Genomic DNA, 26,246 nt, shown 5'->3' on the forward strand with positions numbered 1-26,246 from the left:
AGGATCAACCGAGAAGCCAAATATGTCAAAAACTTATCAAGAAGCACAAAAAGGTTGTAATTGTGTGATAAAATTCATACGATTTGATGTTCAAACTGAAATTCGTAATTTGATAATTAGGTCTTCAGATGGAAGTACCGCAATTATATAGAATCCTTGACTTGCTTGAGGCCTAGACATGATAGTATTTACCTTATAATTCTAAGGACCGTGACTACCTATATATACCGAGGGTATAACTGCAGCTCTTTACTAGCAGTATATACGAGTAAATCTAAGACTTGAAATTATTAGCATTAATACTATCCAGATGATGAATTCGAATGTGGTTGATATGATTTTAAATTTTGATTGAGAAATGATGAGTTGATTTGGATTCTGATTGAAAAATGAAGATTTCTGAATTTTGGCTGAATTGTAATAACTAAGCAAAACCTCAATGAGGATGAATGGGATGAGTCCTTGTGATGATGTTCATAACTAGAATGACGTTAATGACTATAGAAAATCACTATGAGATTAGTGGATTGTGCTGGCAGATTGCTGCTGTTAACACTTGACCCAGGAATCAAGTTAAAGGAGGTCAAATTAAAAATTTGCATAAATGAAAATTTTCCATGAAGGACTGTTCAGATAGAAATTTTGGTCTAATGGACCATTATTGTGAATGTTATGATCTGAGTGAAAAATCTGCATAAATGAAAAATTTCCATGAAGGACTGTTTAGATAGAAATTTCGGTCTAATGGACCATTATTGTGATAAGGAATTGAATGTTATGATCTGAGTGAATTGTTATTTAATGATGAGTTTTATATAAGGGATCTTTATCCCAGGATTTTGTTTGGGTTCACCAGAATATAAGGAACCCTTAATCAGTTAGATCTTAAGAAAAAGAATTCTCCTCTAGTTTTGCGAGATGAGGACATCTCGCGTTTTTTAAGTGGGGTAGAACGTAAGATTCCTCCCTAGCCTCTCAGGATGTCCAGTATCTTCCCCTGTAATCAATCCCCTCTTCAGAAATATAAAAGATCTTGTTTCTGCCTGTTTTGGCCTAGAGAGAGAAAATATTCTAGAGAGAGATTATCCAGATTTTGAATATTTTTAGATAGAAAAATTTCTCATCTTATTAAAATAAGTTTCCCTGAAAGAGAAGTTCAAAAAGATTTCCCGATGGTACATTAGAAATCAAGTATAATGTGTTCAAGAGGCATTATCCTGAGGGTCAAGATTTTTTTGAAATTTTAAATTATGGTTCCTATGGGCCAATGAGATCAATCCATGTGTGGGGAGGAGATAAATCCAAATTGTAAAAGAAAATACCCAAAAATGAGTAAATGCTCACATAAGATGAAGAGTTGACTATGTACTAGGTTTATTAGTAAAAAACTATGAGTAATATTTAAAAAATGAGATATTTTGGGTATAATGATTCCATTTTGATACATGTGTAAGGAAAGGGGATCCCTTCAAGGAGGCGCCTACTTCACATGCTTGAATGAGTTTTAAACTCAAAAATAATGTGATATTTTTATCTCTCCTCTCTCTTAGATCAAACCGAATCAAAAAGGAACCAAACTAGGTCCAAATCTAGTCCAAATTCAACCAAATTGAATCTGGAAAATTCTAGAAATCAGTTGGTCTTGGTTAGAGCCTCCCTCTCCTATAAATAGAGCCTCCCTCTCCTATAAATAGAACTTGAGCCCTTTGTAAAAAAATAGGAGAATTATACTATGCCAGAATTATGCTGAAATAATTTTTACTATTCTCTAAAATTCTCTCCAAATTGAAGAAATTGGAGCTTCCCTCCTTCTTCAATCTCCATTGGTGGCTCCATCAACACACCAAACCAATTGATTGGTTGGGGGCCTCTACCGTGATCAAAGAATCAAGCAATTTGTAAGGTAAAGTGTGAATTTTGATCTTTTTCCATAATTTCTCAATGTTTCTCTCTTCTCAGCCCCTCTCTCAAGCTTCAAAAGCTTAATTGGAATGGCTTTTTAATGCTATTGAAGTTAATTGATGAATGGTAGTAAGGAAATACATAAATTCCCATTTATGCTTAATTTTAATGGTTTTTATGATTTTTATCCTCTCTAAAATTAAAATGATATTATGCCTCATTGAAAAAAGGCATTCCCCTCTCTTCTTTAGTAAATCCAACCATTCTTTATCCTAGATGAATGATTAATGGATAAAATCAAGTTTTTCATAATATTTCTCTTAAATTAGTAGAAATTATTTACATTAAAATGAATTAAATACGCTTGCTGAAACTCTAGTGATTTTATAAAGTTAAAAATTGAAAAATGGTCAGCCATACAAAGGAGGTTATGGCAAAATTTTCTAAAATTATGTAAAAATAAGTTTTACTTTTTTATTCTAAAAGTGTAATTCCTACTAAATTGGATTTATGCATGGATAGATGCATAAAGAATTTAAATTAATCCAAAAAAAGTTATATTCATCAATTTTTATTTTATGCATAGAAAGATGCATAAAGAATTTTATTTTTAATTTAAAAGTGTGATTTTCATCATAAATGATTTTATGCATAAATTAGATGCATAAAAGAAATTCTTTTATATTAAAAGAGTGATTTTCATCATAAATGATTTGTATGCATAAACATATGCATAAAAGATATTTTTTATATTAAAAGTGTGGTTTTCATCATAAATGATTTTATGCATAAATTAGATGCATAAAAGAAATTCTTTTATATTAAAAGAGTGATTTTCACCATAAATGATTTATATGCATAAATAGATGCATAAAAGAAATTCTTTTATATTAAAAGAGTGATTTTCATCATTAATGATTTGTATGCATAAAAGACATTTTTTTATATTAAAAGTGTGATTTTTATCATAAATGATTTATATGCATAAAAGAAATTCTTTTATATTAAAAGAGTTATTTTTATCATAAATGATTTAAATGCATAAACATATGCATAAAAGATATATTTTTTATATTAAAAGTGTGATTTTCATCATAAATCGATTTTATGCATAAATTAGATGCATAAGAGAAATTCTTTTATTCTAAAAGTGTAATTCCTACTAAATTGGATTTATGTATGGAAAGATGCATAAAGAATTTATTTTAATCCAAAAGAGTTATTTTCATCAATTTTGATTTTATGCATAAATAGATGCATAAAGAATTTATTTTAATCTAAAAGAGTTATTTTCATCAATTTTGATTTTATGCATAAATAGATGCATAAAGAATTTTATTTTTAATTCAAAAGAGTTATTCTTATCAATATTGATTTTATGCATAGAAAGATGCATAAAAGATTTATTTTTATTTCGAAAGTATTATTTTCATTGAAATTAAATTTATGCGTAGTTAGATGCATAAAAGATTTATTTTTATTTTGAAAAGTGTTATTCTCATTGAAATGGAATTTTGCATCGTAAAATGCATAAAAGGTTTATTTTTAATTCGAAAGCGTTATTTTCCTTAAAATTGAACTTATGCCTAAATAGATGTATAAAAGGATTTTTATAAAAGTGTTATTCCTACTAAAATTGTCTTTATGCCTAATTAGATGCGTAAAGAATCTTTATATCAAAAAATTAGAATTCTCTTACATTCTATAAATAGATGTGATGAGATGTGATAGGAATGAGATAGATGTAAATGGATATGGATGTGGATGTGGATGTGGATGTGGATTTGGATGTATGGATGTATTATGGATGTGGATGTGGATGTGAAAATGGATGTATGGATGTAGATATGGATGTGGATGTATGGATGTGGATGTACGAATGTGGAATGTGGAAATGGATGTATGGATGTGAATGTGGATATGGATGTATGAATGTGAATGTGTATGTGTCAATGTGGATATGGATGTGGATATGGATGTAGATATGGAATGTGGATGTGGATGTATGAATGTGGAATGTGGATAATGATATGGATGTAAGAATGTGGATGTATATGAATGTGGATGTAAGAATGTGGATGTATATGAATGTGAATGTGCATGTGTGAACGTGGATATGGATGTATGGATGTGGATGTGGATGTGGATGTATGAATGTGGATGTGGATGTGGATGTATGGATGTATGGATGTGGATGTATGAATGTGGATGTGAAAATGGATGTATGGATGTAGATATGGATGTGGATGTATGGATGTGGATGTACGAATGTGGAATGTGGAAATGGATGTATGGATGTGGATGTGAATATGGATGTATGAATGTGAATGTGGATATGGATGTGGATATGGATGTATGGATGTAGATATGGAATGTGGGTGTGGATGTATGAATGTGGAATGTGGAATGTGGATCAGGATACGGATGTGGATATGGATGTAAGCATGTGGATGTATATGAATGTGAATGTGGATGTGTGAATGTGGATATGGATGTGGATATGGATGTATGGATGTGGATGTGGATGTGGATGTGGATGTATGAATGTGGATGTGGATGTGGATGTATGGATGTGGATGTGGATGTGGATGTATGGATGTGGATGTGGATGTATGAATGTGGATATGAAAATGGATGTATGGATGTAGATATGGATGTGGATGTATGGATGTGGATGTACGAATGTGGAATGTGAAAATGGATGTATGGATGTGGATGTGGATATGGATGTATGAATGTGAATGTGAATGTGGATGTGTGAATGTGGATATGGATGTGGATATGGATGTATGGATGTAGATATGGAATGTGGATGTGGATGTATGAATGTGGAATGTGGACAAGGATATGGATGTGGATATGAATGTAAGAATGTGGATGTATGTGAATGTGAATGTGGATATGGATGTGGATATGGATGTATGGATGTAGATGTGGATGTGGATGTATGAATGTGGATGTGGATGTGGATGTGGATGTATGAATGTGGATATGGATGTGGATGTATAGATGTAGATATGGATGTGGATGTGGATGTACGAATGTGGATGTGAAAATGGATGTATGGATGTAGATATGGATGTGGATATGGATGTGGATGTATGAATGTGGATGTGGATGTAGATGTAGATGTATGGATGTATGGATGTAGATGTGGATGTATGAATGTGGATGTGAAAATGGATGTATGGATGTAGATATGGATGTGGATGTATGGATGTAAATGTGAATGTGGATGTACGAATGTGGATGTGTATATGGAATAATGAATGCGAATATGTATGTGAATGGATATGAAGTCGATATGAGTGAATGGATGAGATGAGATGTCATGTGAATCAGAATGTGAATGAGTAATATAAGATGTGAACGAATGAGATATAATGAGAAATGGATGTGATGAGACGTAATGTAAATTAAGAAAGATAGGAATGGATGCTATGTGAAGTGAACGAATCTGATGTGATGGGATGGAAAAATGATGTATCTGGTCAAGAATGGATACACATATGATTTGGGATTTGGGTTAAGTAATATGGATTGATGTGGAACAACCTGGAAAGATGTGAGTTCATTATAGAAACTGTATTTGTGAAATGTTTGTAAATGACTGTTTTATGTCAACAATGCTAGGGAAGCATTTTGACTGTCTTGAGAATGTGGTCGTGGAGACCTACCTGATAAAGTTGCAACAGCTGACGGAGAGTCAATGGAGGACGTCTCGTGTAGCAAGGTCGACCGAGGTCTTGACTAGCCTCGGTTCGATTTAAATGGTGAGCTTCCGGTACGGTGCATGAGGGACCAAGGAAGCGGCCTATGAGTGAAGCGCTAGGTGACCTGTGAAGGATCCTAGAGGGTGCTGACCATACGGTGCTCGGGCTCTGGGTCGCCGAAGATACCCACACGTGCCTCGTGGAAGATATTGGAACAAGGAGGAGGAGTTGTTTTCTGAAACCGGGCATGGATCTGGTTGATTGACCTTGCTGGTCCTCAACGGATGAGTCCATGGCTCTTTTATATGGATCTGTTGGTTGATCTTGCTGATCTTCAACGGAGATTCCATCTTGATTTTTATAAGTGATTATATTGCGGGGTACTATGAGCTAGGAACTATTGAAAAGGCCCCTGAGTGAACAGGTGGTGAGCGTTCTGGTTGCCAATGATGCCATAAGTACACCGATGATGAATGAATGATTGGAAATATGGATTCAACCAGAGATTTTGAGGATTGTGATCAGTGACGTAATGGTTTCATTAAAGGATTGTTTTAAAGTTAGCTGATGCTGAGAAAAAGGCAATTTCATATTGAGGATTGTGATCAGTGACATAATGGTTTCATTAAAGGATTGTTTTAAAGTTAGCTGAGAAAAAGGCAATTTCATATTGGGTGTGTAAGTGGTGTGACTAGTTTTATGTTTGCATGAACTTCCGGCTAGGGGGCCTGGGAACTCTTTTCCCTGGTACCCTTGACAAAACCTAACCAAATTCTAAATTGGATCCCATCACTACAGTGGTTGGGCGCTAACCCATGGGACTCGATGGGGTTAGGCTCGACTGATGGATCCGTAAATTGAGAGTCAAATTCTATTATAGTACGCTAGATGAAGTAAATCCCGGATAGTAATTGTTCTATGGAAAAAGGAATCAACGGCTGTGCCTCTCGATGGGAAAAAAGCATTGATCTCTAGGATCCAAGTGCAAGTTTCTTCCTTGATCTGACCAAGTGACTTTAGGTTCGGTTGGATCAGTTTGGTCAGTAATAATGACCCTGACTACGTTAGAGTAAAATTTTATCCTAGAGGAATCGCCTGTGCTTTTCGGGTAAGGAAAGTTTTTCTAAGTTTGGTTTTGGAAGAACCAAGGAATTAGTCACCTGTCCGGATATCCGTGGGCGAGGCCCCGAGTGTAGGACCCTGCCTCGCGCAAGACATGCTACTATATAGAAGACTTTAAAGATAAGTGCAGGTTGGTTACAAAAGGTAACATAGTGGGTAGAATGTTTACACTGAATATAAATATGCCTGAAGTAAGTGCTGCAATGTTTGCAAATGGTTCAGGAGTTGTTGCAGATACATACATTTGGTATAAGAGAATTAGACATGTAAATGTGCAAAGAATGAAGTATATGCAGACTAAAGAAATTTTGACAGGGCTATCCAAGTTTAAGGTTGATGGTATGCAGAACGTATGTGAAGCATGCCAATTTTGAAAGTAAACAAAGCATGTATTTTCACATGACAGAAATGTGAGCAGGAATGTACTAGATGTTATGCATTTAGATGTATGGGATCCTGCAGAAACTATGTCCACACAAGGAAAGTGTGGGTGTATTTTATGAGGGAGAAGAGTAAAGTTTTCACTCATTTTCCAAATTTCAGAGTGATGGCTGAAAAGCAGACAGGGAAGCATGTGAAGTGCCTAAGGTCAGATGAAGGGGGAGAGTACTTCTCCAATGAGTTCTCTAATTTCTTGCAAAAGAATGGCATTCAGAGATAGTTTACATGTAGATACACTCCGCATCAAAATAGAGTTGTCGAGCGGAAAAACAAGCACATTGCAAAGATAGCACGAGCATTAATGACAAAGAAGACTATGCCGCATAGCTATTGGGCTAAAGCGATTTCTATAACAGTTTATATCATGAACAGGACTCCTACTACAACCATACATAATGTAATACCAGAGGAGAAATTCAATGGCAAGAAACTTGATTTGTCTCACTTGAGAGTTTTTGTGGATGTATTACATATGTGCATGTGCCAAATGAGTTGCGTACTAAGCATGATCTAGAGGTTAAAAAAATGTGTGTTTATTGGGTATTCCCTTCAGCAAAAGGGATATAGATGTTATAATCCTGCTACACATGGATTGAGGGTAAGCAAGAATGTTACATTTGATGAGATGAGTAGTTGGTATGCTGCTGAAAAATATGTTGTTGTTGGGAGGACTGATGTAAGTGTAAATGTGGTTGCACAAAATGCAAGGCAACAATCACAGTCATTGAGTGGACCCAGAGAGTTCTTATCCAATGGTTTTGTTGATAGACCATGGAGTGGCAAGTTGCATCATAATAATAGTCCTGGAAATGTAGTTGGTACATCACATAAAGGCAAAGAGAAAGTGGTTGACCCCCTTGGTATGCCTGATATTTCTACAAGGCATTCTTTTGTTGAGGGAGAGTCTAGTGGCTCGAAGATGAGCCTTGTTGAGGAGCTTGGGATTCTAGCAATGAGGACACTTGGCGTAAAGAAGGCTTTAGAAACCATGAATGCAAAGTTACAAAGATCTAGAAGAGTTAAAAACCCTATGTAGAGGTTGACTTATGATGGTTATGTGGCACATCACTATGCTTACATAAAAAAGGTTGTGCAAGTTGTAGAGCCCACATGTTTTGATGAGGCTATTGGAAATGTGTATTAGGAGAAATCTGTGGGATGAGGAGATGGATGCATTGTATGGAAATGAGACTTGGGATTTGGTGCCATTGCCTAAAGGCAAGAAAGCTATTGGATGTAAGTGGGTATATAATGTGAAACATAGCAGTGATGGTAGCATAAGCACGTACAAGGCTAGATTGATAGCCAAAGGATATGCGCAGACACATGGGATTGATTATGAGGAGACATTTTTCCCTGTTACAAAGATGGAAACTGTGAGAGATGTGATAATGGTGGTTGTAGCTAAAGGCTAGTTTTACATCAAATGGATGTAAAAAATGTGTTCTTGCATGGTGACTTGGAAGAGAAGAAGTGTATATGGATCAGTCGCCTAGTTTTAAGGATACAGGTCACCCAAAGTATGTATGTAAGCTTCATAAGGCCTTGTATGGGCTGAAGCAAGCTCCATGAGCATGGCATGACAAAATTACTGAGTATCTTGTCACTATTGGTTTTCATATGGGAGATGCAGATCACTCTTTGTATGTGCGCAAAAGTGATAAGGGTATTTTGATCATCATTGTCTATGTAGATGATCTTATTGTTGGGGGTGACAACTTGGAAGAGATTAAGCATGTGAAAAGTCTTCTCAAAAGAAAGTTTGACATAAAGGATTTGGAAGATATGCGCTACTTTTTGGGGGTACACAGATGTAGACTGGGAAGGTAGCATCTCATACAAAAGATCTACCAGTGGATTTTTGTTTTCATTTGGGAGTGTTGTTGTGACATGGAGCACCAAGAAGCAGCCCACAATTGCCTTGTCGAGTACAAAGGCAGAGTACAGAAGAGGTGCGGGTGGCAACGTGTGAGGTAGCTTGGTTAAGCAAGCTGATTTGGGGTTGCATGTGGAGAGAACGATTGTCATATATTGTGACAATCTTAGCAGTATACAGTTGGCCCAGGAACCCAATTTTCCATACACGAAAACGAAACACATTGAGGTACACTACCACTTCATCAAGTTTGGCACGCGACATCGACTTGGCCTACATCAACACACAGGATCAGGTCGTTGACATCTTCACAACGGCCTTGGGAGCTGAGAAGCTCCGTAAATTTTGAGATATGCTTGGAGTTCACGAGCTGAGGGGGAGTGTTGAGATGTCAAGCTCAACATGAGCTGACACTCACACAAGGCGCTTGCATGACCGTTCGACATTTACATCACTAGAGCGGGTTTGGTAGCTGGCACCGACATATCTTCACGAGAGATTCTATAGCTGGACTATACCGACTAGTCCACACCCATCCACTCCACTTTAGCATGTTCGCATTATGGATCGCTTGTATATACTCTAGTATGTGTGCTGGTATCTTTATCTCTTTCGTAGACCTCTTTGGTTAAAGAAGAAGAAGAACATTTTCAATCTCTCTTCTTGTGTGTTCTCTTCTAAGGTTTGTGTGAGTGTGTCTGTGTGCTTCCAAAGAGCTCAAGCTTCCTTCTCCCCTGCATCTTTTCAACAGTGGCAAAATGCACATGGCCAAATAAATTGGTAAGTTGATAATCGCCATTATCATAAAACTTTTGGATAATGAACAAACCTTCCCAATGTTTTAACAATTTGGCATCAAAATGGTCATCGAGGTAGCTATCATATTTGATACAAGCATGTACTTATGTATATCTTTTGTCTTAAGTAAAGAATCAAGGCTTTCCTTAACATTATAAGAATTAGCGATAAAGTGATCAATAGCTGCTTCTCTATCCAATTCCAAATGATGAAAGATTATGAGTCAATCTTGAAACACATCATCAAGGTTCCTGTTTATATTCTTTAATAATTCAACATTTGGTAGATAAACTTTAATATAGAAGCAAGTGTTTCTTGTCCAAGTGTTTCTTGTCCATAAACAAGATGAAAATGAGTGAATTGTGTTGAGGCTTTAAAAGTAGTCCTATATGCCCAAAGTGCCCCGTCCAAATGATGTTGATCCTAAGTTTTTGGCTTAGCTTCCACATGTTTAGCTATAATTTTGTATTAAGTACCATTAATCTTTTTAACTAAACCATTACATTTTGGGTAATAAGGACTAGAATATCGATGTTTAATATTGAGTTTATCAAGAATCTACGTCAATATTCCGTCTCAAAATCATGGAACATGGTCAGAAACCAACTCCAAAGTTGTGCCAAAACGGCAACATATAAGAGAAAAAATGAATATGGAAATTGTAAGTTTTGTCAGCCTTGAATAACTTGCTGCTTTAGCCCATCTAGTCATATATTCCAAAGCAACCAAAATATAAACTTTACCATTTTGGGTTCTAGGCAAAGGTTTGATGGCATTAATACCCCATTTCTCAAATGGTCCATAAGTCACAAAATAGGTTTTCTTGGTCCATAAATCAATCTTAAACATGATAAGTTTTACACCAATGAACCACATCAACATGTAAACTAGGCCAATTATACCCTACTTGTAAGATCTTTTTAACATTCAAGTCATGTGCAAAGTGTCCACCACATACCTCATCATGACAATGTTGAAGAAACGTGGAATATCGGTAGCATTTGAAACTCTCCATAAGACCATATCCTTCCCTTTGTGATAGAGAAGATCCCCTATAAGTAAATATGAGAGCTCATTCTTTAAAAGCCTCCGTTTTCATATCGTTGTCAAACCAATAGGTAACTCCCCAGTTTGTAACCATTGCAAAAGTTCCTTCAATGTTTCTTCTCCTTGAAATTTGGGTTCCTTCAAAAGGCCATTTCCAACCATAACTGCCATTTTTTCTTTTGCTAATTGATCTTCTTCTTGATTCTTCTCCCTATGTACATGTAACAATTGTACCACCTTGAATTGCTTAAAGAGATCTCGGATCCTTCGCACATGCTCTTTTAATTTATCATTTTTACATGCCCAAATACCAAGAACATGTTTAACAAGTAATAATGCATCCCCTTTAATGATAAACTTCTCCACTCCTACTTGCTTACATCTCATCAATCCTTCCTCAAGAACAGCATATTCAACTTCATTGTTGGTTTGTACATTTTCTAAGACTATCTTTTCTTTGAACACAGTTTGACCATGTGGGTTATATAAGACTAAACCACCGCCAACTGTCCATGTCTTTCTTCGATATGCTCTATCAAAAAACAATATGAAGGCATTAAAGGTTTTAGAGGTTGTATCCCTTTTAGTGGCTCCTCAGTTCGTAGCCATTTTTCATAAATTTTGTGAGTTAATATGTCTGCAAAGTGAAGCCATGTTGATTTCTTCCACTTTAAAAGTATAGTCAAATTCCTACAATTCCAAAATCCACTTAACAATCCTATGAGACCTTGTTATATGGTAAAAAACAAGTGGAAAAATTTCCTCCACAGTATCAAAATAAAGGGTTTGCTTAGCAAATATGCACGAAATTTTCTCGCTGCAAATATCAAACCTAAAACAAGCCATTCTGTGTCTGATTAACTCTTTTCTCCGGTAGTCCTCACACCTTGCTTGAAAAATAAATGGGTCACAAAAGAGAAGTCTAATTAAGTCGTACTTCACTCATTTTTTATAGATTTGGAATGGTAATGATCATTCTTAGGAGCACATATCAAAGGAGAAGCACATGAGGCATGAATGCCTTAATATTTTGGGAGATGGCTAATATGATCAAGATTGTTTTCCTCTTTTTTAAACCTCGCAAGAAGAGAGGAAAAGACCTTTGGAAAAATAGTGAAGTTTTAGCTTTCTTGGTATATAAATAAAATTATAAGTTCATACTTTTTTGGTATTTGATTACTCAAAAAATGTCTTTCACTTTTTGGAAAGAGGAGGATGTATCTTTTCTTTATTTGCCTGCCAACCGTGGGGGAACTCTCCTTTTTTATCCCACATCCATGTTTTTTCAAGCATGTATTAATAGCCTTTATTGGCTAGAAGCATGCCCTCTCTCCCACTACCTAAGAGGGGGCTTGGCAAGGAGCTTGTCTTGTCTAGTGGCCTTTGAATAGCCTTTATAGGCTAGAAACATGCCCTCTCTCCCACTACCTAAGAGGGGGCTTGGTAAGGAGCTTGTCTTGTCTTGTGGCCTTTATTGCTTGTGTGCCTACTAGCAAGGCATATCCATTCTTTAGCTTATGTGAATGGGCGCTCTCTCTCTCCCCCTCTCGGTTGTTGAGAGTCGCGTCTTCCTTTGATGTTCATTCTCGGCCATTGTCCGTGTAGGTCTACAGTAGTGCCACGCCCTAGTTTTTGAGAAAGGAAAAGAGAGAGAGGCTGGGAGTTAAAGAGAAATCCTTTTTTCCTTTAAAAAGGGTTCTTCACAATATAAGGACGTCAATTTATGCATATCAATTGCAGTACTAGTTTTTTCTAGCCAAAAGGAGAGGAGGACAATTTCTTGAGAAGCTATTTAAGCAACCATGTGTGTAACTATTAAGGGTGTGAATTTAGAGCTGATTATTACATATAGAAGAGGAGCCCTACTATTAAGGGTGTGAATTTAGAGCTGATTATTACATATAGAAGAGGAGCTCTACTCCATCCTGATTTGTGTGGGTTTATTACCAAGAGGATTTTCACTCAAGAGAATCTCTACCCTCCTGAAGAGGATGAGATCTCCATGCTCGTCGAATCCTTGCAACATTTGTGAGCATCACGTTCTAATTGCTCATCATGGATGGTGAAAATTATACTTTGTTCTTGTTTCTTGGTTGTTCAAGAAGAAGAAAATGGCTCCTCCTAGTTTCCTTAATCTCAAAGAATAATTTTGTATTCCCATGTTATAAGTAGATATATTCATGGTCTTTTTGTCATCTATATTCTTCTCAATTCAAAGTTCTTTCTTTTGAGAGAGTTATATTGTTCTCATTTTGGGTGAGTTTTGTTTCTTGTCAAAAGCTAAGAGTGTAGTGCCACAAGGAGTGTGTTTCTTAAAAAAACAACACACTAAGAGCTTCTTTTGGAACTTTATGCTCACCAACAACATTTATTCACTTCTATCTCTCCTCTAAATCTTCCCCTTCTCTTTGGATTTTGTAGCTAAGGGATTATCAGTTGGCTCTTTTTACCTTGAGAGAATGTATGAGTGATAGACTGGGATTTATCTTCCAATGAGAGAATAGAGGATGCTATAGAGGGTTTGGCTCACAAACTAGTTACAGAAAAGAAAATAGAGCATAGCTTTTAAGATATGCAACTAGAATGTCCTAATGTAAATAAGCTTCAAAAAGAAATAAAAAACCACAAACTAAAAATATATGCACTAGAATGTCCTAATGCAAATAAGCTTCAAAAAGAAATAAAAACAATAAACTAAACACATCCAAATATCTAAAACTGTATGTTTTTTGGAATGTCCCCTCCTAATAAACATCATGTAATATTAAATGATCCCAATTACTTGGAATAGATAGAAGAATGGACCTAAGCCCTAGGTTGGTCCTCCTCGTAGACGGATGGAGAAAACAAGAGGGAGCAACCTATTCAAACATAGCATGCAAGAATCCAATAAAACACATGCAAGCAAGAGTAGAGAAGAAGGGATAAGAAGGAAAGCTCACAATGTCAAGTATTCTATTACAATGTGTCTTTCTTAGTGTCAAAATTGATTTGTATAAAAGTAGCCCACTAGTTTTCACACTAGGCTAGCTAAAACTTAAAAATGGCCAAGCCACTATTACTAGTCTTACGAAAGTATATGCATAAAGTTCTTCACCATATGCCGAACTGCTAATGTAAAGGCAAAATCACATTAATGAAGTCCCTATTGGCCTAGTAGAAGGGTGAGGACATCCACTCAGATAGCAAAAGGAGGTCAAATGATAGCCACATCAATCCATTGCTAGCAATGGAAACCCTGAATTGCATTGGTCTTTTACATGATTTTGACACCCACCACAAGGGTGTTTTCCATGACTTTGATACACACAAGGCTTTGACCTTGTTACATTAAGCCAAGAAATAGCTTGGTAATTATGATTAGGAGTGGAATTATGATTAGGAGTGGAATCTACTTCAAAAACATAAGTTTTTAGCTCCATTATAAGTGTGTATTAGGGTGGAAAAGTTAATTACATTTTATAATTTTTCATGAATTATTGAAATTAGAAACATGCAAAAGTGATAAACATAATTTTAAAAAAATACCATAAACTAGGATTAATAACGTTAATCACCCCCATCAAGTCTAAAAAACCTCAAAAAACCTCAAAAAATACCATAAACTAGGATTAATAACGTTAATCACCGCCATCAAGTCTAAAAAACCTCAAAAAACTCCAAAAACTAGACATTAGGACCTCAATGGAGTCTTCTTGGGCCCTTTTATTTGGCAGTTTAAGGGAGTCAAACCTTTTCTCTTATTCTCTTAAGAAGAAACGTTTTCTAATTTGAAGCTTCAAAACGGCTACTTTATTCAAATTTGAAATTTGGGGGGAAAATGGAATTTAAAATCTAGTGGATAAAACCATATCATGTAACATATCTATGGAAAGCTCTTGATGCGTAGATCACGGATCTGTAAGCTCCGCTCAAATCGGAGCTTGTATGTAGAAGTTATGGAGGTCCGAAAATTGTAAAATTGCCCCCCCCTTCTTTTTTGGGGGGAAAAGTGCACCCTTTGACCACTCTTACACCTCTCTTAATCACCCATGGTTTTTGCTTACATGGCGGGCTCCTATTTGTCAAAAAGTTAAACGTTTCCATAACCTCATGGCAAATTAAAGGGCCCAAAAAGACTCCATTGAGTTCCTAATGCCAAACCATCTCTCGGTTTGGGAGACATAAGCCAACAATCTTTTGAAAAAAGATTTAAGTCAACATATTTAAGCCTAGAAATGTGAGCCATGAGTCAACATATGTGAGCCTAGAGATGTGAGCCTAGAGACATGATCCTAGAGAGTCAGCATATGTGAGCCATGAGTTAGCATACATGAGCGTGAAGACATGACCATCTCTCAGGTTGGGAGACATAAGCCCACAATCTTGTGAAAAAGATACAAGTCAACATATGTGAGCCTAGAGATGTGAGCCTGGAGACATGAACGCCATGAGTGTAGAAGCATGAGTCAACAGGGCATGATTGGAAGGTAAACCTAATATTATACCATGAAATCAAAAAAGAGCCTTGAAGAATTGTAAAGACACATCTACCCGTGTCTTATAAATATTTTCCTATCATACACAGGTACAATTTTAAAGGAAAATTCTTGTCCTTTGTAATTATTGGGCATTAAAATTATAATTATTACTTAATAAATGCTCACCAATTATGTTATAGGCCTATTTCAAATCCATTAGCTTAGTTCATACAAAAAAGGCATAAGCCTATAGATGTGAGTCTCCAAGCATGAACCTATATCTATGAGTCTAAATATGTGAGTTTACAAGCTGAGCCTAAAGGAGTGAGTTTGCCATGCATGACATGAATCTAACTCATCAGACTCATGCGAGCTTATTTCATATAAAAATTATGTAGGTCCGCCAAACGTGAGTCTAGAGGCATGAATCTGCCAGACATGAGTCTAGAGGCATGAATCTGCCAGACATGAGTCTAGAGGCATGAATCTGCCAGACATGAGTCTAGAGGGATGAGCCTATACACATAAGCCTATAGGCATGAGCCTATAGCCGTGAGCCTAAAGGTATGAGTTTATAACTGTGAGCCTAAAGATATGAGCCTAGATTTTTTAACTTAAAAAAATAAGAGGACAGAAGATATGCAAGAATGAGGGGAAAGGTGAAAGTGAGGGGAAAGGTGAGAACCCTTATATATCCTTCCAGAGAGCTGATTGGTCAGCTGGAGGCCGACAGTTGTCCAGTAGTATAAAATGACTAAAAATGGTAGAAAATGCCTAAATAATATCTACTAAATATGCCAATGTAGGGTGTCATAAAATGACTAGTACAAGCATGAAAAAAAGGTGATGTAGATCCTCTAAAGATGATATATTCCAACACCTCCTCTTCAGCGCTTCCAAAGGGACAGTCTAATACCAGCACGCTGAAGTAACACCTCCAAAGTACCTCTTGGAAGTGGTTTGGTGAGGAGATTAGCCACATTGTCCTTGGTAGAACAATAGGCCAGCCAAAGAAGTCCCAACTCGATCCATTCACGTACAAAATGATAATGCACCAAAGACCAAATGTAATTCCTCTCAATAGAGGACATCTCTACTTCCATGGCTTGCTGCCACACTGTGGCTGTGAAAGAGCCTCCTTTGGACTCTCAGGCTCATCGATCTCCTAGAGAGAACTCATGAGAGCATAATTCATTATGTGATGAGATGTGGAAGCTTGAGATGAACGGTAAGGTCCAAGGGTGGTGGTAGAGATTGATTATGGAGCTATGCATAAGTGAGACTAGAATCTCTAAAGAGTTGTTAAACCCACCGAGGTAGGCCAGCCTTCCTCTCAAAGCATGAAGAAGAAGAAGATCCAATTGCAATAGAGGACTCATCCGATGCTTTTGGGAGAGGTGATGAAGTAAGCATTGGTGGGGGTAATCCTGAAGTCAAAGAAGGACTCATAGAGGGAGTGGGAACTGTAGAAGTTGTTGCAACATGAACTCGTGGTAAGGTAGTAGCTAGCATTAGAGTTGCAATAGGAGGAGGAGGAGAAGAATCTGGATGTGGAAGAGGTATAAGATCACTAACATCGGTTGGGAATGGATCATCCAGAAAGTTGGAAGATGCATTAGGTGGAGAGGAGTCAATACCAAACAAGCTCATCAAACCAAGCATCACAGGAAATGATGATGTCATTAACCATCGGATCCTAGAAGTGGTACCCTTTGGATCTCAGACTGTAGCCTATGAAGATCATCCTCTTTGACTTTGGTGCAAGTGTGGTTCTCTTCTAATCTGGGACATGCACATAAGCAACACAACCGAAAACTCATAGATGAGGAAAAAAAGCTTTGTGTCCTATAAAAGCCTCCTCTGGAGTCATCCCCTCAACCGCTTTTGTGAGAGAGCAGTTAATGAGATAAAGTGAGGTAGCCACAGCTTCACAACGCAAGAGGGAGACTTGCATGATGCAACAAAGAATGAGCCATCTCTTTTACGGTCCAATTCTTCCATTCCACAACTCCATTTTGCTGAGGAGTGTAAGGAACCGTGGTCTATCGGTGAATGCCCTTTGACGCAAGGAGGTTATCAAACGATATAAACTCGCTACCATTATTAGTCCAGAGACAAGAAATTGTACCCCCAGATTGATTTTCCACCATTGCAATCCAAGTCTTGAAACTGAAAAAGGCATTTGACTTGCGAGCCAGAAAACATACCCAGAATTTACGAATGAAATCATTCACAAGAAGAAGAAAATATCGAGCCCCTCTAACAGATTCAACCTCCATGGGTCCGACAAGATCTACATGTATAACCTCCAGTCTTTGGGTTGCTAGATGAGTGGCCTTCTCTGGAAACGCATCTCGATGATGCTTGCCCAGCATGCAGGATGAGAAAATGTGTGAAAGAGACCTGAGCTAAGGTAGTCCACTCACAACCTAAGAATGGAACTTCTGTAAGGCAGCAATGGGGACATGACCGAAGTGAGAATGCCACAAAGAAGTATCTGCCTCAGAAACCAAACTTTAAGCCATCAAGGGGGAGAAAGCTGATGAATATGTGAGTTAGTGTGAGGGATTTGGGAAGAAAAGTTTGTAATCTTGTAGAGACACCCTTCATGGACTCCATTGGCAAAAAATCGAGAGAATTTTCCTATTGATCACTTCAATGACCTCATCATCAAAGTACACACCATGTCCCTTTGAGAAGCTTTGTATACAGAAAATAGATTTTTGGAAATCCGTGGAACATGTAAAACATCATGTAAGGTGGCAGAGGAACCCAAAGAAACATTACCAACACCGGTGTGACAGGAAGTGAAGAGTTGTCGCAGATACTAACTGCTTTATTGGTCATGTGGGCAGAAGCACCAATATCTGGAGAAGTCATCTCGCTGTGATCACAAGGAGTGAATCTTGTGAAGAAGTAGATGAATCTGTGATGACTGCCATGTATGCAACTTTGGCAGATCCCTCCTCTAAAACTTTGTCCTTGCCCTTGTCTTTGGTGTTGTCCTTGTTAGATGCTTCGGAAGCATCCTAGGCCTTATACGTGGCTTTGGCTGCTCGAGAGTCATCATGACGAGCAAAGCAGCAAACCTCAGTGTGACCTGTCCTGCCACAATAATCACATTCATTACTTTTGTCCTTGGACTCCTTTGAATCCTGCTTACCCTTGCCTTTGCCTTTGTTTTTGTTGTTGTTGTTGGAGGCCCCTTTTCCGCCTTTGCCTTTGCCCTTGTCAGAGGCAAAAAAAGTAGACTCCGACTTACCTTTTTCCTGAAGCATGCACTTCTTGTGGAGATAACTCATGACTTCCTCAAAAGGGAGGAGAGGATCATCGAAATAAATATTATCCTTAAAAGAATCAAAGGAAGCAGGCAATTTACCAACAAGAAGTTTATGGATGGGATTGTTGATGGTGCTCCCATACTCCTCAAGCTATAGCTTGAGGATGGGTGAACTCTCCAATCTTCTTAATCAAGTTATCTGACTTATTGATTGTAAGCTTCTCCAAATCTGACTCCAATTTAGCAATCTTCATAGCCAAAACTCCCATACCTCCTCTAGATCTTTGTCCACATTTGATGAGCATTACTACGGGTAGAGACAAATTGTGCCTGTATAAATGGATGATGATAAGATGAGCTTGAGCATCCAATATGCTTCTCAAAGTAGGGTCCACCAAGTTAGGTGTGGAGATAGCCATCCACACATCGGCTCCTTCCAGCAATAACTGAGTGTAGAAAGACCATGTGTGATAGTTGGTTGCTGTAAGCTTCATGGAGTCACTAACTTGGGGAGAATTGTAGGATGGTATATGGGTAGGGGTGGGAGCAAGACTTGGATGAGAGAAACTCAAAGAAGAAAGATTGGGAAGAGGAACCACTTGGAGAGCGGGAGAAGGGGATCCAGCAATGAAGGAGTTGGATATCGGGAGAAGGAGCAGCACGAGAAATCTACTGAAGCCATGTCCTCTGACAAGAAACCTTCTCTGAAGAAAGAGGGCTGTAAAAAAACAGCAAATAGCCTCCTCTCAAGATGTGCACATAAATAGGAGAGGAAGAAGAAAGGGAGGGAGGGTCGGAAAAGAGAAATAGAGAAAAAAAATCTCTATGGAACCCTGTCCTCAACACCTAGAAGAGAGCTTCAACCTCCAACAGCAAAAACGCAATAGTACAGATGCAGAAAAACACAACACAATGATGAAGCCTTTGCTCCAATTAGAAAAATGCAACAGTTTCTTACTTGTAGATCAACATTTGGCTCTGACACTATGAAAGAAAGAGCATCTTGTATGCCAAAAGCACAAACTGTAGAAGGTTGGAAACAATTGATTATTGCTAAAATTGAGCATGAGGGAAGAGCATAGGTGCTTACAAGCATAAGAGACTATTGCAGCCAATGACCTCTAGTAGATATGCAAGAATGAGATGAAAGTGAGGGGAAGGGTGACAACCCTTATATATCCCTCCAGAGCGCTGGTCGACCACAGCTGTAGAGCAGGCCGACAGTTGTCCAATAGTATAAAATGCTATAAAATGCCTAAAAAATGGTAGAAAATGCCTAAATAATATCTGCTAAATATGCCAATGCAGGGTCTCATAAAATGACCAGTACAAGCATGAAAAAAAAGGTGATGTAGACCGTTGGAGATGATATATTCCAGCAGATATTATATAATATTGTGAAGGTTTATGTTGTACATGTGAACTAGCATGCTTGTTTCTTTGTGATGCCCTCATCCTATTTTTCTTTGTGATGCCCTACTCCTATTTTTCTTTTTTGTGGAAGATGGATCCAAGTTTTCTAATCCTTTGTGGTGAGTAGGATTTCCTGGCTTGTAAATCTCCTTAGAGCATGGTGAGGGGTGTGGGGGTTTAGGGAGGGTTCACTTTGCACAAAAAAGTGTTGATAGTAGAGAACTCAACGGGCGGAGCTTTGGTCCGCCCCGGATTGTTGCCCATTTGTATAATGATGATGATGATTATGATACACATTTGATTGCCCGCCCATTTATCAGAACATGTGAATGCGCTCTGGATTGTTGCCCATTTGTATGATGATGATGCAAATATGCATATATACATATACATATACATCTATACAGGATTAAGGACAACCCCACCTCCCTCCACGTGGGCAAAGGAGGTGGGGCTAATTCAAAATAACCACTCCTCCTTCAAGCGTGAGGAGGAGCCAAATCTCACATCTTCCAATGCAATTTTGAATTTGAATCTAAGAAGATCTCATCTCACATCTTTCAATGAAATCTTTGTATACATGCTTACATACCTATAGATACACACACTTATATATATTATGTATGTATGTGTATCTATAGGTATGTAAGCATGTATATATAAATAGATTTATGTATGTTCATGCACACACACACACAACACAGACACCAGCACATGATACGTACACACACGCATACAAACACACATACACACACTCTCACGCATGGACACACGTGCAACATATAGAGATATATACACTTGCACACATACTCAAGCTTGCACATACACACACAAACATATATATTATGTGCATGTGTAAGAGAGAGAATATACATACACACACGTATATATATTATGTATGTATGTGTATCTATAGGTATGTAAGCATGTATATATAAATAGATTTATATGTATATCGACGCACACATGTATGTTCATGCATACACACACACACATAACACACAGACACAAGCACATGATACGTGCACACACGCATATAAACACACATACACACACTTGCACACATGGACACACATGCAACATATAGAGATATGCACACTTGCACACATACTCAAGCTTGCACATACACACATGTGTATACATGCACACAAGCACATAAATACACTCACATACATAAGTACATGTGCACACACATGGACAGGCACACACTCACACACACACATATGCACCTGCACGTGCACACACATAGATGTACACACGAGTATATTCACATGCTCACACACACGTACATGCAGACACTCGCTATGAATACACATATATAAAAACATACACACCATGTACACACACACACACACACACACAACAAATACACACTAATACATACACACAATCAAGACACTTGCACAATACATGCACGCGTGAAGACATTACACAATCACACATACGTGTGTATGTGCAAACACAATCACATACATATGTATGCAAAAGAGAAGACAAAAGACATTGTATATAAGATACACTTATTTAAAAGTGAACACACCTCATCATGCATCCCCACGTATTAAAATTTAATATTAATTAAAAATATATGTGTATATGTGTTTATTTAATTTATAAATGCACATGTATATATAGGTATACGTCTCTAAATATAATAAAACATAATATTATAGATAATATATATTTACATGTGGGTGTGTGTTTGTGAGTGAGAGAGAGAGAGAGAGAGAGAGAGAGAGAGTGCACGTGTGCATGAGAAAGAAGTGTGTTTGTGTGTGTGCATGAATGTATTTGTGTGTGTGTGTGTGTGAGAGAGAGAGAGAGAGAGAGAGAGAGAGAGAGAGAGAGAGAGAGAGAGAGAGTTTCTATATGTGGGAGAGTGTGTGTGAGAAGAGAGATAGCGTGTGTGTGTGTGTGTGTGAGTGGAGGGGAGAGAGAGAGAGAAACACAGAGAGAGAGAGAGAGAGACATGGAAGTCTATGTGTGAGAGTGTGTAGGGAGAAAGAGTGTGTGTTTGCATTATTAGTACATGTGCATGTGTGTACATGTGTGTGAGGAGGAGCCAAATCTCACATCTTCCAATGCAATTTTGAATTTGAATCTAAGAAGATCTCATCTCACATCTTTCAATGAAATCTTTGTATACATGCTTACATACCTATAGATACACACACTTATATATATTATGTATGTATGTGTATCTATAGGTATGTAAGCATGTATATATAAATAGATTTATGTATGTTCATGCACACACACACACAACACACAGACACTAGCACATGATATGTACACACGCATACAAACACACATACACACACTCTCATGCATGGACACACGTGCAACATATAGAGATATGTACACTTGCACACATACTCAAGCTTGCACATACACACACAAACATCTATACAGGATTAAGGACAACCCCACCTCCCTCCACGTGGGCAAAGGAGGTGGGGCTAATTCAAAATAACCACTCCTCCTTCAAGCGTGAGGAGGAGCCAAATCTCACATCTTCCAATGCAATTTTGAATTTGAATCTAAGAAGATCTCATCTCACATCTTTCAATGAAATCTTTGTATACATGCTTACATACCTATAGATACACACACTTATATATATTATGTATGTATGTGTATCTATAGGTATGTAAGCATGTATAAATAAATAGATTTATGTATGTTCATGCACACACACACACAACACAGACACCAGCACATGATACGTACACACACATACACACGCATACAAACACACATACACACACTCTCACGCATGGACACACGTGCAACATATAGAGATATGTACACTTGCACACATACTCACGCTTGCACATACACACACAAACATATATATTATGTGCATGTGTAAGAGAGAGAATATACATACACACACACGTATATATATTATGTATGTATGTGTATCTATAGGTATGTAAGCATGTATATATATATAGATTTATATGTATATCGACGCACACATTTATGTTCATGCATACACACACACACATAACACACAAACACAAGCACATGATACGTGCACACACGCATATAAACACACATACACACACTTGCACACATGGACACACATGCAACATATAGAGATATGCACACTTGCACACATATTCAAGCTTGCACATACACACATGTGTATACATGCACACAAGCACATAAATACACTCACATACATAAGTACATGTGCACACACATGGACAGGCACACACTCACACACACACATATGCACCTGCACCTGCACACACATAGATGTACACACGAGTATATTCACATGCTCACACACACGTACATGCAGACACTCGCTATGAATACACATATATAAAAACATACACACCATGTACACACACACACACACAACAAATACACACCATGTACACACACACACACACACAACAAATACACACTAACACATACACACAATCAAGACACTTGCACAATACATGCACGCGTGAAGACATTACACAATCACACATACGTGTGTATGTGCACACACAATCCTATACATTTGTATGCAAAAGAGAAGACAAAAGACATTGTATATACCACTTATTTAAAAGTGAACACACCTCATCATGCATCCCCACGTATTAAAATTTAATATTAATAAAAAATATATGTGTTTATTTAATTTATAAATGCACATGTATATATAGGTATACGTCTCTAAATATAATAAAACATAATATTATAGATAATATATATTTACATGTGGGTGTGTGTTTGTGTGTGTGTGTGAGAGAGAGAGAGAGAGAGAGAGAGAGAGAGTGCACGTGTGCATGAGAAAGAAGTGTGTTTGTGTGTGTGCATGAATGTATCTGTGTGTGTGTTTGTGTGTGTGTGTGTGAGAGAGAGAGAGAGAGAGAGAGAGAGAGAGAGTTTCTATATGTGGGAGAATGTGTGTGAGAAGAGAGATAGCGTGTGTGTGTGTGTGTGTGTGTGTGTGGAGGGGAGAGAGAGAGAGAAACACAGAGAGAGAGAGAGAGACATGGAAGTCTATGTGTGAGAGTGTGTAGGGAGAAAGAGTGTGTGTTTGCATTATAAGTACATGTGCATGTGTGTACATGTGTGTGAGGAGGAGCCAAATCTCACATCTTCCAATGCAATTTTGAATTTGAATCTAAGAAGATCTCATCTCACATCTTTCAATGAAATCTTTGTATACATGCTTACATACCTATAGATACACACACTTATATATATTATGTATGTATGTGTATCTATAGGTATGTAAGCATGTATATATAAATAGATTTATGTATGTTCATGCACACACACACACAACACACAGACACCAGCACATGATATGTACACACGCATACAAACACACATACACACACTCTCACGCATGGACACACGTGCAACATATAGAGATATGTACACTTGCACACATACTCAAGCTTGCACATACACACACAAACATCTATACAGGATTAAGGACAACCCCACCTCCCTCCACGTGGGCAAAGGAGGTGGGGCTAATTCAAAATAACCACTCCTCCTTCAAGCGTGAGGAGGAGCCAAATCTCACATCTTCCAATGCAATTTTGAATTTGAATCTAAGAAGATCTCATCTCACATCTTTCAATGAAATCTTTGTATACATGCTTACATACCTATAGATACACACACTTATATATATTATGTATGTATGTGTATCTATAGGTATGTAAGCATGTATAAATAAATAGATTTATGTATGTTCATGCACACACACACACAACACAGACACCAGCACATGATACGTACACACACATACACACGCATACAAACACACATACACACACTCTCACGCATGGACACACGTGCAACATATAGAGATATGTACACTTGCACACATACTCACGCTTGCACATACACACACAAACATATATATTATGTGCATGTGTAAGAGAGAGAATATACATACACACACACGTATATATATTATGTATGTATGTGTATCTATAGGTATGTAAGCATGTATATATATATAGATTTATATGTATATCGACGCACACATTTATGTTCATGCATACACACACACACATAACACACAAACACAAGCACATGATACGTGCACACACGCATATAAACACACATACACACACTTGCACACATGGACACACATGCAACATATAGAGATATGCACACTTGCACACATATTCAAGCTTGCACATACACACATGTGTATACATGCACACAAGCACATAAATACACTCACATACATAAGTACATGTGCACACACATGGACAGGCACACACTCACACACACACATATGCACCTGCACCTGCACACACATAGATGTACACACGAGTATATTCACATGCTCACACACACGTACATGCAGACACTCGCTATGAATACACATATATAAAAACATACACACCATGTACACACACACACACACAACAAATACACACCATGTACACACACACACACACACAACAAATACACACTAACACATACACACAATCAAGACACTTGCACAATACATGCACGCGTGAAGACATTACACAATCACACATACGTGTGTATGTGCACACACAATCCTATACATTTGTATGCAAAAGAGAAGACAAAAGACATTGTATATACCACTTATTTAAAAGTGAACACACCTCATCATGCATCCCCACGTATTAAAATTTAATATTAATAAAAAATATATGTGTTTATTTAATTTATAAATGCACATGTATATATAGGTATACGTCTCTAAATATAATAAAACATAATATTATAGATAATATATATTTACATGTGGGTGTGTGTTTGTGAGAGAGAGAGAGAGAGAGTGCACGTGTGCATGAGAAAGAAGTGTGTTTGTGTGTGTGCATGAATGTATGTGTGTGTGTGTGTGTGAGAGAGAGAGAGAGAGAGAGAGAGAGAGAGAGAGTTTGTGTGTGTGTGCATGAATGTATCTGTGTGTGTGTGTGAGAGAGAGAGAGAGAGAGAGAGAGAGAGAGTGAGAGAGAGAGAGAGAGAGAGAGAGTTTGTGTGTGTGCATGAATGTATCTGTGTGTGTGTGTGAGAGAGAGAGAGAGAGAGAGTGAGAGAGAGAGAGAGAGAGAGAGAGAGTTTCTATATGTGGGAGAGTGTGTGTGAGAAGAGAGATAGCGCGCGTGTGTGTGTGTGTGTGTGTGTGTGTGAGTGGAGGGGAGAGAGAGAGAGAGAGAGAGAGACACAGAGAGAGACAGAGA

Source organism: Cibotium barometz, chromosome 13 (assembly GCF_041138505.1).
Source record: "Cibotium barometz isolate CiBa-2024 chromosome 13, ASM4113850v1, whole genome shotgun sequence".
NCBI classification, from domain to species: Eukaryota; Viridiplantae; Streptophyta; class Polypodiopsida; order Cyatheales; family Cibotiaceae; genus Cibotium; species Cibotium barometz.